This window comes from Anabrus simplex, chromosome 1, assembly GCF_040414725.1.
Source record: "Anabrus simplex isolate iqAnaSimp1 chromosome 1, ASM4041472v1, whole genome shotgun sequence".
Taxonomy (NCBI): domain Eukaryota; kingdom Metazoa; phylum Arthropoda; class Insecta; order Orthoptera; family Tettigoniidae; genus Anabrus; species Anabrus simplex.
In genome coordinates this window covers 1,290,479,073-1,290,493,768 of record NC_090265.1, presented here as the reverse complement: position 1 = coordinate 1,290,493,768, position 14,696 = coordinate 1,290,479,073, and the positions used below count along the sequence as shown (strand labels likewise).

The 14,696-nt window shown below is 40.8% G+C and overlaps 1 protein-coding gene across 2 annotated transcripts in view; it reads left to right on the top strand.

Annotated features, from left to right (window-relative positions):
• Positions 1–14,696, top strand: part of LOC136878394 (uncharacterized) — a 352,728-nt gene that overhangs the window by 160,051 nt on the left and 177,981 nt on the right. The window contains exon 1 of one of the 2 annotated variants that reach the window (XM_067152082.2): positions 10,220–10,337. The exons of the other annotated variant lie outside the window; for it this stretch is intronic. The gene's annotated coding sequence lies outside the window, so the exon portion shown is untranslated. Of the gene's footprint in view, positions 1–10,219; positions 10,338–14,696 lie in introns of those variants that run through there. 2 annotated transcript variants of the gene reach the window in all.

Below are 14,696 nucleotides of genomic sequence, written 5' to 3'. Positions count from 1 at the left end.
TTCAAATTCTAAGCAATGTACAGACAAAACTCTTATTTTATATATATAGATATGATTTTTGTAAGTGTGATTACTTCTGTTAATACTATTACTGTTATTATTGTTAATATTATCATATTATTGTCATCAGTAGTTATTGTTAAGTGTTCTAGGCTATGACTGGTTAAGTGTAAGAAAGGGAGTACATCCCTAACTTTGCCAGGATAAATAAAACATATTACTTACTTACTTACTATTACTTATTTTATTCTTATCTGCCAAATACTGATACAATTCATTGACACAAAGCAAACGACACCTCACTCGAGGTGCTATCACATCGGAACACTGAGCTACACTAATTGTTAGCTTCTCCGTATCTATCTCCATTAGGAGAATAAAAAATTAGGCACTGACACCAGGATTCGATTTGAGTCCCTCTCCAGTATAAAATTATTTCGTGGGAGAAGTAGGTATAGATATTATTAAAGTTATATTTGTAGTTTAGAAGAGTAATTGTAGAGAACTTAATTGAAAATGATAGTTTCTAAAATGAAATAAATTATAAGATGTGGGAAATAAATTACGATTAAAAACTGATAGTAGATAAATGAGTGCCGGGCTGAGTGGATCAGACGGTTTAGGCGCTGACCTTCTGACCCCAATTTGGCAGGTTCGATCCTAGTTCAGTCCGGTGGTATTTGAAGGTGCTCAAATACGTCAGCCTCGTGTTGGTAGATTTACTGGGACGTAAAAGAACTCCCGCGGTACTAAAATCCGACACCTCGGCGTCTCCGAAATCCGTAAAGGTACTTAGTGGGACATAAAGCCAATAGCATTATTATTATTATTATTATTATTATTATTATTATTATTATTATTATTATTATTATTATTATTATTATTATTATTATTGTACCGGGCGGTACACCTCCACGCCGCTTATTTAAACTTTGCGCCAGTTGAAACTCCCCTACTGGAAGAAGTCTGAACTTTGTCCTATGTGTTAATTTTCAAGTTACCCTGAAGATGCCACTACTTGGAAATTTTGAAGTTTCTGAACTGTGTTGTTTTCGATGTATTTTTGTTTTGCTTGTAGTAAGAAGTGTGAACATTCTCTTCTAGAGGACACTACTGAAGAACTACAACGGTGCACCCTAGTGCGAAGTGAAAGAACTGTTTTTTTTTTTGAGAAAATTTAATTTCAAAAGTTTGTTCTTTCAGTCATTGTTTAAGTTGGCAATATTAACCCTTTCTTTCCCCTTATTTTGAATTTAGCCAATCCCGAATTTCTCGAATTAATTTTCCACCAATAATATGTTTCTTCTTCGTATTGTGTAGGGGGTTTCTTGGTGAACCAATAAAATCCTTGTGGGAGGGTGTTCTCATTCCAAAAACGCCTCGCATTTTCCGCGAGAGTATGTAAACTGCTGATTTTCGGGTCTCGGTGCCACTTCAGTACCATCTTTCAGTGTGTAAAGTACATAGCAGGGGGCGGGAAGCGCCTCTTTCTTCGGGGAGCAGTTCAACACCAAGGTAATGGCCTTTTAATAACTTCTTTTCTTGCTAGCTCAGCAGTTTAACTCTCGGGGCGGGTCCGAAGCGTTTCTACCATGTAACTTTCCCTAAAATGTAAAGACTCTTTGCCTCTATTCTCTTTCAAAACTACATATTGGGATAGAGAGTGCTTAACCCTCTCGATCTCCCACTCATATTGCATTGAGGTGAACTTATTTTCACAACCGTTTCTTCCCTTCTAATGTAACGTAAATTGTTTCCTTCTAAAAGTCACCTCTTTAGTATGGGATTAGCCCTTGCATTAACGGCCTAGTGCCAAGTAGGTTTTAAACAAATGTATTAGGAGTGCAGATCGCCTCCTCTCAATTGTTATTTTAGAGGTCAGGTAATTAACCTTTTTCTCACTTAATAGACCTCAGTAGGTTGGGTATGTTACCCCTGTGTATATGTCCTTAGAGGACAACTTGAAGGTGGAGTTTGGTGTGGCCTTTGACAGGCTTAAAGTTGAGAGCGAGTGGCTCTTTTTCGAAAATTGAGTGTTGTATGCCTCGAGGAGGCTTTACTGTGTAATTTGGAGCAAGTGCTCCTGGGCTTGATTGGGGTCTTCTGCCCCTTTGTTGAATTCGGTATATCGTAAAGTTGGGCTAATTGCTCAGAATTGTGTGTCTGGCTCTCGGAGCCCAAATCCTGTAATTGTACATTCTCGATTAGTGGTTTTGCTACTCTGTACCTGCCATTATTGTTATTTCTTGCTTTTTGCTAAGAAAATATAACCTTGTTAAATTTTAAATTCACTTTAATTTCGTAGCCTGAGACCTGTTCACCCCCGCACCTTATTTTACCTCTAACTACCACGGAAAACTCCGTAACAAGTGGTAGCAGAGCGTGGTTGAATGGGTCTCAATTTAGCCCCTTTTGACGGCTAAACATTGTTTTGATTCGAACTCTAACAATTTTCTCAGTTGCTGGAATTTTTAATTTTCCTTTTTCAAAATTGCTCTGTCATCATGCCCGGCCCTCGCGATGTTCTCCATCTTAACGATTTGCGCAAGGAGGAGTTGATCTATGAATTGACTATTAGAAATGTGCAATCTGGAGGCACGGTTGCGGTAGACACAAACAAGCTTAGAGAGTCCCTTGATTTGCCCATTAACATCCCCACTTTGGGAGAGAAAGAAATTGACGACTCTCTTTCCACGATCATCGAGAATATTACTGGACTAGCATCTGTAGTTAGTTTCTTTGACGAAAATGATCCTTCTCCTAATCAAATTAAGCGTGTGCAAGCCAGGCTATTTCATTTTTCAAATAGAGTTAACGATCTGTTGTCTCTGAAGTTGAATGACGTTCAGAGGAAGGAAGCTAGTACGGTGCTTGAAAATATTTCTGAATTATCTAATAAGGTAACTCAATTGTTAACTGGGGAAGTTCCTCCCAAAATCGATCAACCCACCATGGTGAATGTAGGTAGTGAGGAAGAGCCTCCTAAGGGAGAAGTCAATAGGATAACCGTTGGAGCTCAAACGATCTCTGCCCCATTGGACAACGAGTCTGAACGCCGTGCATCGTTGAATAATGTACGTTCTGAATTAACCTCTTTGCCACTGAAACATTTACCTACTATGTCACCTGGGTTCAGCTGCTTGCCTCATCCATTGGCAATGTTGCTCAGAGGTATCTCGAAGTTTTCGGTTAACACTACCAGTGAAGTTATTTCTTTCTTAAGGTTTTTAGTTGAATTTCAGGATCATGCCCTTGTTTTTTCTCTTTCTCCATGTCAGATTTTGCAAATCATCTATCCCTATGCAATAGGTATTCTCTCAGACAAAATAGTAAGAGCCAATGCCGAGCAATCATCTATTGAAGACTTCCACGCCCACTTGCTAGCTAACTTCATCCCGGCTAGGGCAAGGTCATCTCTGATTCAGAAGTAGTATTATCGAGTACAGAGATTGGATGAAAATCTGGCTGATTTTATACAAGACATTAAGTTTTATACTAGGGTTTTTGCTCTTCATTTTCCTGAAGATCAGATTGTACAGGCTATTGTAGAAGGAATTTCACCATCCTATAGGTCATATTTGTGTTTCGCGGCGTGCCCGCAAACCTTCTCTGAACTTGAAGCATTGGCCGTCTCAGCGGAAGGAGTTAGATACGCCGATTCCTTGCGTGTCGCGAAAGAACCCCCTCCTTCGTTTAGTAATACTCGGCCTCCACCTCGCCGATCAGTCACACCTCGTAAATGTTACGCTTGCGGGTCGCCTGACCATCTTCGGAACAAGTGTCCATTGATCAAATGTAGTAGGGCAAATAATGGAGCTGGCTCATCACAAGGCTGTTTTAAATGTGGGGCTTTCTCACATATTGCCAAGAATTGCCCAAATTCAAATAGCACCCCCTCCTGCTCAACTTCTGGTGCAACTTCCACCAATGTCACTAATAATAAGTGACTAGCGGCTTCGGCTGAGTCGACTAATCCATCTTTCCGAGGCTCAGCCCCTGGTAAACAGATCGAAACTTCAGGGAACGTTCAATCTGCAAATCCATCTTTTGAATGCCCCAAAGAGTGTCTTAGGATTGCGGCGGATATCCCCGCACCGGTCCCCTTTCTCAAAATTGAGTTAAATAATGAGCCTATAACAGCCCTATTAGATTCAGGCAGTGTGTGTTCTATTATTTCGGCTGAATGGTATGCAAAATTGAAATCTGTTTGTAAACTTCCTGACTCTTGTTCCTCTTCGATCCAATATGTTTCGGCTAATTCATCTCCCTTAGAAATTCTAGGTTCTTTACAGGTCAAAATTCGTATTTTTAAATTTACATGGAAAATCAAACTGTTTGTGGCTAAGCACTTGTCTTGCCCCATCATATTGGGAGCGGACTTCATTTCTCACACTGGTCTTGTGCTCGATCTTCAGAGTAAGTCGTGCACATTCAAATTTGCTTCCAATTATAAAATCCCCTTGTTAAAATGTAATTCTGCGTCATGTTCATCAATTTCGCCTACCCAGGATGAGATGTTGTTAGACCTTAGACATCTACCTGAGGAGCAGGCTGATAGTATTCGTAAGCTGTGTCAGTCGTTTCCAGAGGTGTTCTCTGATACTCTTGGTGTTACTGACCTTATCGAATACAAAATTGAGGTCACGGATTCGATTCCTGTCCGTTTTCCACCTTATAGACTATCTCTACCTAAAATGAAGGCTCTGAAAGAAATCATCGATCAGATGTTGAAGGATGGTATTATTAGGCCCTCTAAGTCGGCGTATTCTTCGCCTATTTTTCTAGTCCCGAACCCCCAAGGGGGCTTCAGGCCTGTCATTGATTATAGGGCTCTCAATCGGAAGGTGGTGTTACAATCTGTGCCCCTTCCCGACCTTCATTCTTGTTTTTCATGGTTCCGTAAGGCCAAGTTCTTCACCATCTTGGATTTGAATCAGGCCTACAATCAAATTCCCCTTGCCGAAGAGTCTAAATATCTTACAGCGTTTGCCACGGATTGGAATTTGTATGAATACAACCGCGTGCCTTTCGGGCTCCCCACGGGAGCAGCTGTACTCACTAGGCTGCTAGATAGGGTCTTCTCCGACATCAAATTTGAGTACTTGTATCACTACTTGGATGATGTCGTCGTATTTTCGGAGACCTTTGAAGAACATCTAGATCATCTGCGAGAAGTTCTCAATCGCCTTCGTAAGGCTGGGTTAACTGTCAAGTTGTCCAAGGTTGCCTTTGCTAAGCCCTCTATGTCATTCCTAGGGCATATTGTGTCACCTGATGGTGTTGCCGTCGATCATTCTAGAACACAGACCATCCGTGATTTTAAACCTCCCAAGGACATTAAAGGTATCGCCAGGTTCATTGGTATGGTGAATTTCTTCAGGAAGTTTATTCCTAACTTCGCTAATAGAGCGGCGCCCTTAAACCTTCTTCGTAGGAAAGGCATCAAATTCGAGTGGGGCCCTTCTCAACAAGCCGCATTTGAAGATCTTAAATTAGCTCTTTGTAATGCCCCTGTTCTTGCTATGCCTGATTTCTCAAAGAAATTCATCGTCCAAACTGACGCGTCGTCGTCAGCAGTAGCTGCAGTCCTTCTTCAAGAGACTGAACTAGGGAGGCGACCCATCGCCTATGCATCTAGGACTCTATCGGCTCAAGAAGCAAAGTATTCCATATATGAGCTCGAAGGTTTGGCAGTCTTATTTGCCTTAGAAAAGTTCCGTCTCTATCTGGAACATGTCAAATTCGACCTGGAGACAGATAATCAAGCCTTAAGCTGGGTCTTAGGTAGGCCGCGTCGTACTGGTCGTATAGCCCGTTGGGCCATCCGAATCTCTGCCTTCCAATTCGATGTCCGGCATATCAGAGGTACCGAAAATGTTGTTGCTGATGGACTCAGCCGTATGTTTTCCAACGACGTTGAGACCCATGAACCGGTCGACAGTTCATCACCTCCCGAGTCCATGCTATCTGATGTTAATGCCATCCTAACAGATGCTCCCATGCTCTTTAGGGATATCGAGAAATACCAACATGAAGATCCGACGCTGGCTCCGATAATGGAAACCCTTTCTTCTGGGGAACATGTCGTCCCTTATGTTTTGAGGAATGGTGTTTTATGTTTCCCATCGAGGCATGATAAGATGATGAAAGTTGTCGTTCCAGCTGTTCTTGTACCTATGATCTTCAAGTATTATCATGAGACCCCATTAGGAGGGCATCTAGGCATCTTTAAAACTCGTGAGAAGATTCGTGAAATGTTCATCTGGAAGGGTATGGACGGTGAAATCCGTGAACTAGTAATGGCTTGTAAATCCTGTTTGCTTAGTAAACCAACCATGTCCACCAAGGTAGGCCTTTTGTCTTCTCATCAAGCGTCGCGCCCCATGGAACGCCTGTATATTGATTATGTAGGACCCTGCCCCCAGTCGAAGGGAAATGCCAACAAGTTCATCTTTGTATGCGTAGATGGTTTTACAAGATTTTCCTGGTTATTTCCGACTAAGCTGGCTACCACTCAGTCCACCATTACTTGTCTAAATTCTATCTTTGCTTCTTTTGGTTCGTGTCAATATATTGTATCTGATAATGCTAAGGCTTTCACATCTAATTTATTTCGTAAATTCTGCTTTGACCTATCCATATCTCATGTAACGACTTTTGCTTATTACCCTCAACCATCTCTGGCTGAACGGGTTAATCGTAATCTCAGGTCCGCGCTTATTGCCTATCATCATGAAGATCATTCTAGATGGGACACGTCCCTGCATTGGTTAGCTTTTGCTTTGAATTCGGCGGTTCATGAATCACATAAATTTACTCCAGCGTCTTTGATGTTCAAGTTTGTTCCCAACACGCCGCTCTCTAACCTCTGGTCTCTGAGTGACATTCTACCCGAGACAATAGACCCGGACAATATTAAAGATCTTTGGAAGAAGGCTAAAGCCAATCTTAAAGTGTCTCATGAAAAGGTTAGGGAAAGATATGATCGTGGACGGAGACCCACTAATTTGAAGGTAGGTGACCAGGTGATGGTCAAGAACTGTGTTCCCGCGGGCAAGCTTGCCCCCAGATTTCATGGGCCGTGTATCATTCTCGATTTCCTTACGCCGGTTACGTTGTTATTAAGTAATCCAGCCACCGAGAGGATATTTAGGGTTCACCTGTCACATGTGAAACCGGTGTAATTTCTGTGTTAACTTGCTTCATATTATTTTGAAAGAAATGGGAAGGTTATATCTTTTTTTTTTCTCTGAGAGGTTTCACTTTTAGGCCTTCTGCCCTTGCAATCTGTTTCCTTTAAGCGTAATTATTTTTTGTAAACCTCCCCCGATCAGTTGAACTGCCATCCTGTCCTTGCCACGGCCATTAACACGCTCCCGTCTCCTGCTCCCCACACACTGTGGCTTATAAAATGCCATGGATACGTGCACGCCGCTGGCCCCTCAACCTCTCCACAAAGCCTATGCCCTCAAAAATAATGATGGTCCAACAAAATTCTGCCGCCTAGCTTTAATGTTTCAGTGCCCCCGCAGCCGCGCGGCGCCTTGCCGCGACTGGGATAGAGGAAGGGCCCCCTCTACTCCAGCGAGGACGACAGGTGCACGGCGAGCCGGAGCCCTCCTCCCGGCCAAGACTGATGTGCGGCGCACAACCTGTAACTGGCCCGCGACCTGCATGTTCACCGCGGGCGCGGCGTGCTTCAACACCACTGCTCCCCTCATAGTGCGGGCGAGCGGTATCTCAGGGTACTTGAGGGGTCCGAACGGCCGCCTTTGGACGCAAGCTGCAACGGCCGGTCTGGCCATCCAACTTAATCAACATCGAAATATTTAATCAACCACATGGACATTTACTATCAGCAATTACTACACTTGGGAATTCAACAGCAATATTTGGTGGACTTTGAAAATTTTTCTTCACTTTCAAGTATTAAAAGTTTTTCTTCTGAATTCAACTTCTACAAACATAAAGACATTACTTCAGCAGTTACTACGAGAATTTTTGAAACTGGATCAAATCAAATTTTCACTATTTTGATAAATGCTTCTGCAATTAATCTCCATAGCAACATCATAACTTGGGCCTTGTTTTCAAACAAAAGTTTATGTTCTTCCGTGTTACCCCCTTGGAGGAACTTTGGGGGGGGGGGGAGGTCTGTACCGGGCGGTACACCTCCACGCCGCTTTGCGCCAGTTGAAACTCCCCTACTGGAAGAAGTCTGAACTTTGTCCTATGTGTTAATTTTCAAGTTACCCTGAAGATGCCACTACTTGGAAATTTTGAAGTTTCTGAACTGTGTTGTTTTCGATGTATTTTTGTTTTGCTTGTAGTAAGAAGTGTGAACATTCTCTTCTAGAGGACACTACTGAAGAACTACAACGGTGCACCCTAGTGCGAAGTGAAAGAACTGGTTTTTTTTTTTGAGAAAATTTAATTTCAAAAGTTTGTTCTTTCAGTCATTGTTTAAGTTGGCAATATTAACCCTTTCTTTCCCCTTGTTTTGAATTTACACAATCCCGAATTTCTCGAATTAATTTTCCACCAATAATATGTTTCTTCTTCGTATTGTGTATGGGGTTTCTTGGTGAACCAATAAAATCCTTGTGGGAGGGTGTTCTCATTCCAAAAACGCCTCGCATTTTCCGCGAGAGTATGTAAACTGCTGATTTTCGGGTCTCGGTGCCACTTCAGTACCATCTTTCAGTGTGTAAAGTACATAGCAGGGGGCGGGAAGCGCCTCTTTCTTCGGGGAGCAGTTCAACACCAAGGTAATGGCCTTTTAATAACTTCTTTTCTTGCTAGCTCAGCAGTTTAACTCTCGGGGCGGGTCCGAAGCGTTTCTACCATGTAACTTTCCCTAAAATGTAAAGACTCTTTGCCTCTATTTTCTTTCAAAACTACATATTGGGATAGAGAGTGCTTAACCCTCTCGATCTCCAACTCATATTGCATTGAGGTGAACTTATTTTCACAACCGTTTCTTCCCTTCTAATGTAACGTAAATTGTTTCCTTCTAAAAGTCACCTCTTTAGTATGGGATTAGCCCTTGCATTAACGGCCTAGTGCCAAGTAGGTTTTAAACAAATGTATTAGGAGTGCAGATCGCCTCCTCTCAATTGTTATTTTAGAGGTCAGGTAATTAACCTTTTTCTCACTTAATAGACCTCAGTAGGTTGGGTATGTTACCCCTGTGTATATGTCCTTAGAGGACAACTTGAAGGTGGAGTTTGGTGTGGCCTTTGATAGGCTTAAAGTTGAGAGCGAGTGGCTCTTTTTCGAAAATTGAGTGTTGTATGCCTCGAGGAGGCTTTACTGTGTAATTTGAAGCAAGTGCTCCTGGGCTTGATTGGGGTCTTCTGCCCCTTTGTTGAATTCTGTATATCGTAAAGTTGGGCTAATTGCTCAGAATTGTGTGTCTGGCTCTCGGAGCCCAAATCCTGTAATTGTACATTCTCGATTAGTGGTTTTGCTACTCTGTACCTGCCATTATTGTTATTTCTTGTTTTTCGCTAAGAAAATATAACCTTGTTAAATTTTAAATTCACTTTAATTTCGTAGCCTGAGACCTGTTCACCCCCCGCACCTTCTTTTACCTCTAACTACCACGGAAAACTCCGTAACAATTATTATTATTATTATTATTATTATAAATGGGTTGTTTAAAATAGTTTTCAAATCATTTATGGACAGCTAAGAAACTACAGTAATAGTGAAATTCGTAACAAAAAATGTTAACATTATGATAATATTTTATTAGCGAAAATGATGAACAAGAATATTAGGTGAAAATAAACAAATCTTAGCCACGCAGCACGGCAATTTTAGAGCCTCAACGTGGCGACATTATTGCATCACCTGATGACGCAGACTCTCATTTCGTCCTTCCTCCTTACAATGAGATAAAGTACTCTGTCGTCGCACGTGTTGTCTAGAAATGATTTCAGTTTTAAATCTTCCGTATTTTTGTAGCCATCGCCGGCCAAAGTACGGTTCTGGACGTTATTGACGTCGAAGAAAACATTTCTGGTCATTTGTCACTCGGATGAGAGGTAGTCAGCACACAGGCCAATAGTACAGATGAGGTCCTGTGCTATCTACCACGACTCAACACTTGATGAATGTCCATTAAAGAGTCTTGGAGAGCTCGACGAGAGCAATCAGAGACTATAATGCTGAATGGTTTGAAGTGTGGCTTCATCGTCTCAGTTTGGTGCGTGCAGTCATCCCATGTTTGTTCAGCTCACAGCCGCATACCCCTCGACCAGATCCTATGCACTTCATCATCCTCCGTGGACCTCTGAGACGATCAAATATGGACGTCACAAGCAGTTGTAAAGGCGAGTATTCAGACAGATGCATGATTCATAACTTACACTTTACCGTATTGAAAGCAAATATATCCTTGTAATGAAAGATTGGCTTTTCCTCCTCCGGCCCTCTGACTGAATGCTCAGCATAGTTGTCTTCGGTTCAGAGAACCCCGGGTTGGATTCCTGACCGGACTGGGGTTTTTAACCGTGTCTGATTTAATTATTTTAGCTCGGTGGCTGGCTGTTTGTGTTCGTAATTCAATTTACATACAACACATCACACTTCAAATCACTACAGACACACACAATAGTTAATACATTCCTTCACATAAAATTGGTGTCAGGTAAAGGCATCCAGCCACAAAACTGAGCTAATTCCATACAATGTGCCTATCCCAGATAACTGGTGAAAGATCAGGAAGAAGAATGAAAAACTGGCTTTTTCAGAGCATATTGTATATTCTTCACGAATTTGAAATATTTCGTCTTCTACCTGGCCCTTTGTCCCAGTCGTTGGGGTTGGCACTCGATGTGAACTAGAATTAGTTTTACGGCCGGATGCCCTCCCTCTGTGAAGGGATGTATTCAATATTGCGTGTGGTGTATCTTATCTAGATAAGAAGGAGTGTATTAAAACAACCACGAACTTCCGGTCTCAGATCCAGAAGATTAAACTATGTGTACTTGAAGTCTCAAATCGGCCGAGTATCGAACCCAGAGTCCTCTGAAGAGACGGCCAACATTTTGACAATCAGCCAAGGAGCCGAGAGAATTTGAAATCTTTACGGTAGAGATTAATTCAAATCACATCTTATATACCGTGATTCATTATAAAAGCTCTTTGATCTTCTTCTTCTGCAAATCCATTGGCGACCAGGTATTGCATTTCTGTTTGATTGCTGTGTGTGGCAGGCTGTCGACAGTTAGAAAATAAGCAAGCCCTGTTAGTTGTGTTACGTAGCCACATTATTCTTCTTCGCCTTTTTTTATTTTTTGTCTTTCACCTTCCCTTTCATTCAACTGTAAAGGGTATTATTTGGTATTCTGTAAGATACGAACATGTCCCAGGTATGCGTACTTCTTTCCTTACTAGCAGTTCTCAGTCTTTATTTATGAGTTTCAAGATTTCTTCATTAGTTACCATTATTGTCCATTATATTTCAATCATCCATTAGTAGATCAACAATTCAAAGGCCTCGATTTACCTCGTTGTAGATAATTTTTGTGTCCGTACCTCAACATCATACGGACGTACTGACTAGATGTAACATATGATAAACATCTTGCCTTAATATTAACGTCCAAATCTGTACATATAATCAACTTTCTGTGGTTATCATGAAAGCAGTACGGCATTTTGTATGCAGTATTTTATCTCCCTGCCTGATGTCCAGCCGTCGCTCCTAGGTATCTATGTGCGCTAATTGAATACTGAATCAAGAAAGTGTTCAAGGCACATTGGCTTAGCTGAAGAAAACTAAGCAGTTCGTTGCTGGAATGAAGCATTATCTGTGTGCGATTTTTGAATTTATCTGATAGGGCCCCGACAGAATGGTTCATTTGGTAGAATGCTAATATTCTGAGCTCAAGTTAGCAGGTTCTATCCCAGTTCGGTCCAGTAGTACAGGGTGAGTCCTGCAAGCGTTGCCGCCCTTCCTCCTTGCCACGTGTCGGTAAAAGAGAGCGCGTCGCCGTCACAGAGATCCCGCACACCCGTAGAAAACCCATCAACTTCAATGAATGGAGAAAAAGATTGAAAAAACAGATAGGAAAAACTTTCCCCATTACAGTAAGTGAAAATGCTGTCCCTCAGCCTCCAGGCAAGCGTTGTAGTGTGTGATGATATTCCTGTTCACTCTCTGCAATTCAGCCTCATGAATGTTCAAAATTTCGGTGCGAATTGTATTTTTCATTTCTTTTATGGTGCTTAGGTTACTTCTATACAACCTCTCTTTCAAAATACTCAATAATTAAAAGTTTAGAGGGAAAGCTAGCAACAAATCTTCACTGATTAATCGGTCTTGTAATTCAATGAATTACGAGAGGTATGAGCTGTAGCCCCATTTTGCTGAAAATATCCAAGAGACCTTTCCTGTTCTGTCATTTGACGAAAAACTCATTCAGTATTAATTCTATATATCGGTTATAATTAGAAAGAAGTTCCTACAATTCTTTTAGTACTGATAGTGCAGGTTTTAAGGTTATGAAATAGAGTTATTTATTATTATTATTATTATTATTATTATTATTATTATTATTATTATTATTATTATTATTATTATTATTATTGGAGTCCCCTGTGATCAAGAATGGTTATTTTGTGAATTTGCTCGTAAATGCAATTAAAATTACGCCTCGTCAGAAAACACCACTAATTCAGGATTTAATTCATCACTGTTGTCAGCCTGAAGAAACCAATTGCAATATAGTATTCTTGCGGCTGGACCTCTTGGGCTTAAACCTTGCACTCCTGTGACTTTCTACGGCTTAATTTTTTTTTTCTATCCATCGTGAAAAAAATACGAAGTCTCACTTTGCTGCTCCAGTTTCCTTAAACAATTTCAGGGGGAGGGGGAATTACTCAAATCTTTCACAAACTTCTAATTTTTTCGTCACTTAAGGCAGTGGGTTGTTAAACTCGCTTTTTATTTAGTACTAAATCCAGAGTTTTCAATTTATTCACAATTTTGTTAGTTGCGTAATGCGTTTGTACTCGCTATCCGGGCAATTGTTCGCTAGATTCCTCCTCTCACTCTCCCAGCAGATTCAAGCTTTAAAAACCTACAGCACACGGAAATACGCTGTTCAACGGTTGATTGGGAAGCCATGAAACACACTAAACCAATCAGTTACTGATGTGTAAGAAACACTCACGCTGTGCGGAAGCTTATGGTAGATTAGCTGAACCCATGGCATCACTGAACATGTTATATGGGTCAGACAGTTATTTCATCATCCACTCGTGCAGGCACGCACAAGAAATAACTGGCAACTCGACTGAAGCTCGCATTGTATTTGAAGGTGCCCAAGTACGTCAGGTTCACTTCGTAGATTTTCTGTCACGTAAAAGAAATCACGTGAGACAAAATTCCGGCACCAAGGCTCTCTGAAAACCGTAACAGCAATTAGAAAGACGGAAAACCAATATTATTATTATCGGAAGGAACATGGATTTACTGGGTAAACAGTCTTCATAAGTTGCAAAAGTTCCCAGAAAATTAATTTTCTCTAGTCTAACACAGGTATTATCATCGTGTTTCTCCGATTAGGCGTCTATTTGAACTCGCTTAGCACCGTTGCTAATATCCTGGCTGTCATATTCACTCACATTTCTGTAAAATCTGTGTGTTTTCTTTTTACATAAGTTACTAAACTTAGGCCTTCATAATTAGCACTGATAGACCTAGACTTCTAATTACGAATATTATAACCTTCCAATGTATGTCAGGATGAGATTGGTGAACACATTGGAAGCTTATATCGAGAAATGATGTCAATGAAATCTTATATCCGGTTATCACACCTCCAGATGAATTAGAAGGCAGTTGATTTGTCTAATTACGTGAACGGCATCGCCGAATTGAAGATATCAGCAGATTGATAATCAGCTCTAAACCCCGTGGTATCTTGGAAATGTTGGTAGATAGTTAACATCGTGAAACATAGGGCAGGATTATATGAATAATACGCATTCTTCAAGTAAAGTTTCCGAAATGCATGAACGGCAGAATATCTATGACAGAATGTTACTGAGGGCCATGAAATATGTAAACAATAAATTTATATGAGAGGGCCATACCTTGTACATCTAGTCTCGTACGATCCGACGATCGAGATGAAGAAAGGAAACTATCGATTACTAACCTAAATACGAGGCGGCAATTATTAAATAAGTTCCTTTACTAGTACAGCTGATTTGTACGAGATCGTCTTACATTATGTGTCAAATGTTTCCAATTGTCAGAAACATATGGGAGCTAGAAGCTGAGAAGAATTCTGAAAAGCAAACCGTCTGCAATTATTATGTTGTAGTAGAATCTGTTTTGTCTCTGAAGAAGTTGATACACTCTAAATCTGCACCTCAGAAAGATCGGAAGCAAGAATTCATAGGGAAAAGATTGTATTGAAAGGAGTTATTAAAGAGATATTGGCATATTATAAACATACAATATTGTAAAACAAGATATCTTGTTATTGAATGAAAAGGCAAGTGTATCGCTTGAACTGTTAAAATTGAATTAAGGTGTATGACCTTGTTCTAATTGATATCTCTAAGTTTCAGGTAATATGGAAATGTCATCAGACGATTATTCAGAGGCAATGTGTGCACGTATCAACATGAACAACTAAAATAGAGGGACCTCAAAGGATCTGATCTGAAATGTG